Here is a 6,268-nt window from a genome sequence, read left to right on the forward strand (position 1 = left end):
ACAACACCTGCCTTATCAGTAACGACAGTGAAAATGCCTTCAGGCGTCACCTCAAGGGATTCATGACATAGGTGGAATACGCCCAAAGGAAACAAATGGTTCAGAAACCCAAACACTATTATATTCATGGAAAGCTAATCAAGACCTTAGATGTTCTTTTGATTATTCACGATGTCAAGTTCACAAGCATCACAAGAGTATATGGTGTTGCGATCAAGTCAACATTTCAACAAATTTCAGAGGACAATTGTCACGGAATCCGATAGCTGAACGTCTGATTCCACCACTTTCACTTTCACATTCTCCAAGGAAATGTTTTGTCTTTTTCTGTCTCAAAAACTCCATAGTCTGCCTCAGTCTCTGTACCATACTACGTTCCCTCCTGCCAAGACCTCCCTGCAGTGGTGAAGTCCTTAATGAACTAAGTCCAGATTTCCCCAGGTTCTGAATCTCTGATCTCCATGGAGGTCTTTTTTCAATTTGAATGGGTTTATTTGTTGCAATCAAAAAAATATATATATTCAGAGACTAAGCGTCTGTCTAACATTACTATTTTGTTCTAGATACTTGCCGAATGAAGTTAACAGGGACTTTGTAAAGCCCAGTGTAATCTGCCCGTTCCATCACTGTAAAGAACGTACACCAACATAAAACCTGAATGTAAAATTCCGAAAGCTAACACCAGAGATTAATCACGTGGCGTTAGTGGGCGAATGTGTTCGCTCTGGAGAGTCGCGATAGGGTGTGTGTATATGTGTATCAATACTATCTAGGAATAACAGTAGCTTTTGACATCTGGTTTAGTACCTGACATTTTAATACCAGAATTATTATTTTTAAATTTACAAATGCAAAAACATATGTTCAGCCGCAAAGCAAATCCAAACTAAACCCAGAACAAACCACAGTTTCTGGCCTACTGCAGTACAGCTTTTGCAATATGCACATAACTGACAATAACGATGAGCTGAACATCCGTTCTAGCTATATATTCTCTAGTGTCTTGGAGACTGTTTAGAAAAGGACTTATGAAGGCGACCTCCCCATGTCTCTTATAACCTACAACATATAGTCTCCCTCCCAATATGAAACATGCAAGTCAGGCCCTTATTTCATCAGCTGTTATCAGTAGCTTCAGTGAACAAACATCAAACTTTGACCATCTGATGCAATAAACGCTTTATAAAGAAAATTGTATTGTGAACACAATAATAAAAGCAAAGCTGTATACTGGATGCAAACCTGCAAGTGCCGGTTCAATTACATTTACCAGGGAAAAATGAACTAACGGCCCAGGCAGACATAAACCAGGCATTGCGAAAATACTTTTTACTGGTATGCGTCATTGACTAATGCACTAGAGTTCCCTCCCTTAGCAATATTGTGTGCCTTGTCCACTTGCATCAAATTTCGATCTACATTTCACATACAGGTAAGAGTTATTGAGTCACTTGAAATGTTTGTTTTATAGCCTGTTATTAGTGGTCTATTCACATTTAATAGATCTATATATTGCAGGACAGCACTGAATCAACTGACATCGTACATACGTGGACTTACAATTGACCTTTACCTGAATACTGTGTCTCTTCCCAATCACAAAAAACAAAACCTTGTATCATTTTATAAGAACTTCGACCCAGTTCCATACGCACCGATCTTTTTGAGCAATTTCAGGACATCTTGACATCATTAGCCTTTAGGAAATATTAACTTGAGTCACTGTATGTATTAGGTATATGTGTATTTAAGGTAGCTTCATAGCTTCATCCTTGTAGCTAAAAATATTTATGAACGAGTGATATATCAAACGTTTTGGAACAGTTCTTGAGCCGGACATGTTTCATTTTTACAAGCCTGCGCTGAATAAACATTACAATATCCATGCATCATGTTTTCTTTATCATAATGACATATACATGCCATATATTTCTTCACCATTTAACCTTAATGTCTTTTACAGTTTGACTGAAAATATTCTACTCAGTGAACAGCCACATTACCAGTGAACATGTTTGGGAAGCTAGTAAGTTTTGTTAATTTCATAATGAAGATTGTAAGCTAATATTTAGGAGCAATTTTACAATATGTTCACCACAAAAAATAATGGATTGCATGACCAATTCAGTTACCCTAACCCTAACCAAAAATAAACTTGCTTGCTTTCAAAGATGGCAGAAGGTATCCAGTATATTGTAATCTTGCCGGACAGCCCAGTAATGTAGGTGGCGAACATATTGTAAAGTTGTACCAATATTTATTGCATTATAGGTTATATGTAATGAAGGCAAGTCAATATTCATGTAATGTTCTCTCGAGAAATGCTGTGATATGAAACGAAACGTAAGTTTATCATTTTTGTGGCTGTGTGTATGGGGAAAGAATGAACATTGTTGGTGGTTTGGAGAGGAAGAGTATGAACAATATGTGAATGAGGAACACCATTGATCTTATGGATGTCTGCAGTGCAATTAAGTCTTGGTGCACATGAAAATAACTTCATTTGACAACATAAATTGCTGATTGTGTCTTAAATTAAAAGACAAGACAGCATGTCTGTTTAGACTCTTGCTCTCACACAGTAAAATGAATGACAAAACGAGTATGAATTTCCATGTGAACATTTTGATTAATTAAGGAATATTTTGTGAAAAGGATTGACAATTTGGGGTTTCATATTTTTTTGTGTGCTGTGATTATATTTGAAACTGTTCAAATTCAGGCATTTTTCTTGGCTGGTGTTTATGCGGGCATATTTGCAGATCAACACTACAAGGTAATTCTTTAGTTACTTAGATAGTTTATAATAATGATGGATATTTATATGTTTAAATCCTTTTGAAAAGTATAATAGAGTAGCCTAGTGGTAAAAGCATTCACTCAATGCACTGAAGACCCATGTTCGATTCCTGACATGAATACAGTGTGTGAAGCCCATTTCTGGTGTCCACTGCAAAAACCTTCTTTGTGAGGATTAAAGATTTAAAAAAATCTTTTTGTTTGAGATGGACCCAACTCAGAATGCTTTACAGTGCCGTAAATCATGGTGAACCCAGGTAATTCAGTGTATCCTTCCTGTCTGATTTGCCAATTGCTAAGGTACCACCACATCCATGGATTATTGACCTACTGATCACTCATGACACCAACCAATTATTTGTTATTTTTGCAAGTCGATTGAAAGTTGATTTTGACCCTCAACTAAATGATCTTGTCACACATTTATGATGTTGGTCTGCACACAATGGGTATGTGGTCACAGCATACCTTCTGATATTCCTGGAATGTTGGTATAAGTGATGTGAAGCTCAACTCTCTTAGTCTGAAAGTATGAGTGACGCTTGAATTTGAAGCCAATGGTTTCAAGTGCCACAGCTTGCAATGCAGAGTTGTCTCTCGTGAATAAGCCAGGATCTGCTGATGACATACATGTACTTGCATCACATATTCACCCTAATTATCAGCACCATTAGTGTGGGTTTTGCCTGTGACCTGTGTTATTTCATGCCTTTCAATCATATGTAGCATGTCAGTGTTTATTGTCAGGTACACATTATGAAAACTGTATACTAAGGTTAAGACTGCTAACTTGGGTCATAAGGTTTGTGAGTATGACCCTGACATGGACAGGACTACCTGGATCTTTGTTTAGTCTTATGATTGTTTCAAGACCAGTTTGGTGCCTACATTACAAGTTCCCAATGTTACTGATCTTCCTGACTATGCATTCATTGTGATGTTGATATTTTTGAGTTGAAAAAATATTTTTGACAACTTTGATGTTGGCGTGAAGACATCATTGTTACAATATATATCTTTAATAGGCTCCATTCAACAACTCCTAGTTGGCCTCTACACTCTAGAAACCCGTGAAGATCCACATGGTGGTCAGACTCGCTGACTTGGTTGACACATCACATTCCAGTCGCAGAGACTGATGCTCACGCTGTTGATCACTGGATTGTCTGATCCACACTCAACTATATATTTTACGGCTGCCATATAGCTGAAATATTGCTGACTGTGGCCTAAAACAACAAACTCTCTATAAACTTTATGAATGTTGAGACATCCAAGCCCCGCTCTGCTCTGATGGTCTAGGCTGATAATGATGTGTTGTCAATTTTGTGTTTACAGTTACCCCGAGTAGATAACCCTCAGGATATCTGGGCCAAGGTGAAGGAGTTTACAGAAAAATACAAGAAAGATGACTCCGGATCATCAAAGGACTAGACCAATGATGATAAACACAAATACCTGAGATAAATCTGTATGGATGATGTGCTGTAGAAGATGGACACGGATGTTGAGAAATGACCTTGGGTGTGTCCTGCTGATCAACCAGAATCTGACAGTATTGAGTATATGTATGTATTAGTCTGGCCTCATCAATCAATGTCTGATGGAGAGTGAGTTCTGAAGCCATTACAGTTTATTGGGTATCTGTGTTAGGGATTTCTCATCATTTCCTGTGTATCATTGTAACACTTAACAAGATAAATACCTGGAAAATAGTTAAGGATTGTCACCGTAAATTTCCATACAAAATAGCAAATTGTTCAAATTGTAAACAGTATTTGTTTCCAATACCACAAATTCGTTTTACTAAGACTGACTAAAGCCATGTTGTTTGTAGCTGCTTTATGTGAAGCAGCCAGATCTGGAGAGAAAACAACTTGTCTGTCTCCATTTCTCACTAGTCACAGTTTGAAGGACTTGTGGTCATGTCCATCCCTGTGCATACTGAAATACAGAAACCAAATTGAAAGGAAAGTTATCTGATGTCTAATTCTTCAACTAGTTCCTTACTACTTGCTTCACTATTTATTCTGGCTGACTTTGTCAGGAATTGGTAGCAAGATCATAAGTAGGTATTTTGAAAAACTGAGAAAGCGTGAAAATAAGAGTATGGTGACTAACTTTTTTCAGGTGTATATCTTTGTTAAGGCAGAAACCCTTCTTTCAGACTATCATATCTGTTGATCTCATGCAATACTTGATAACAATCCTCAAGTGACAGAATTTATTCCTACGATTCAGTTTATCACCAAATGTTATGACTATTACATAAAACCTTCGTGTACTCTGTTTACATGTAGCGACATAGACAGGGAACATTTCATCCATGGATAAGCGAAGTAATTTAGATGTGTTGAATTACTGGATGAGCCATGCATCAAAGATGTGTCATGTTAAATCTGCCTGGATCCTGATGGGTTCTTGTTCATATGCAGTGTCTACAGTTCATATTTAATTATTACCATGCTTGCAGGTCAATAGTGCTACCTAGTAAGGATGATTAAGGCAATGTCAAAATGAAATACTCTCGTTAAGCAGCATAATGATTAATGAGGAATTAACTTGGTTAGGTCAAATATGAATTATTGGGAAATAGAACATTGCTTTGAAGGGCAGGTCTGTTCTTTCTTAACTTTGGGCTTATTTTAGAGGAGATTGAGAACAATCACCCCTTGAGTGGTATGTTTACACTGTTAGTCTTAGTTTCATTATGTCCATTGATGCTCTTCTTCTATCTCAGGATGTCTTGTAGAAAATGTTTGACAAACTATGTCTGTGAGATTGATTTGTATGTTAAAGTGAAGGATTGCAAGAGTATGAAGAGTGAAAATGTATAAAAACCCTTATCTCAAGGTTGTTAATAGTCACTGAACCCAACGTTTTTAGATGTGCAGTAAATAGGTAATTTAATGGTTTAGAATCATTACTCTTGGATATTCTTTGTATGAGTTTGAATGTGATGTGGTTGTTTCTAATGATCAGTGATATTCGAGTAACTGATGAAGAGTGTTTGTACATAGACAACTGAAGTGAATAAAGTATTTTATGATGTGCTATGATTAGACTATAGTTTCTGTGCAAAGTAATCCCAAAACGTAATATAATTTATATATGGCATTAACCTGACCATGAAGCCAGTGTTGCAGTATTTAAAAACAATATTCTAAATCTGATTTCATAATTCCATTAAGTCGCAAGTCATGAGGTTCAACAAAACGGAGCAAATTACAGACACATGTTGGGGCAAGTATACATATGTATGGGAGGTGTATCATATCATTGAAAGCAATATTCTAGCTGTATGGCGATAGACTGTAAATAATTAAGTCTGGACCAGACGATCCAGTGATCAGCTGCAAAAGCATCAATCTAAGCAAATGGGATACCATGAATTGGTCAACCAAGTCAGGGAATCAGACCACCTAATCCTGCTAGCTGCCACTTTGAAAACCAATTCAAATTCAAATCT

The 6,268-nt window shown here is 36.9% G+C and overlaps 1 long non-coding RNA gene across 1 annotated transcript; it reads left to right on the forward strand.

Moving 5' to 3' along the window:
• Nucleotides 1-1,207: 1,207 nt before the first annotated feature.
• On the forward strand, nt 1,208-5,855 carry LOC137258507 (uncharacterized). Its single transcript, XR_010954633.1, has 4 exons — nt 1,208-1,432; nt 1,964-2,026; nt 2,723-2,776; nt 4,138-5,855. It is a non-coding gene; the product is annotated as an uncharacterized lncRNA (long non-coding RNA).
• Nucleotides 5,856-6,268: the final 413 nt, after the last annotated feature.

This window comes from Haliotis asinina, chromosome 12 (genome assembly GCF_037392515.1).
Source record: "Haliotis asinina isolate JCU_RB_2024 chromosome 12, JCU_Hal_asi_v2, whole genome shotgun sequence".
NCBI classification, from domain to species: domain Eukaryota; kingdom Metazoa; phylum Mollusca; class Gastropoda; order Lepetellida; family Haliotidae; genus Haliotis; species Haliotis asinina.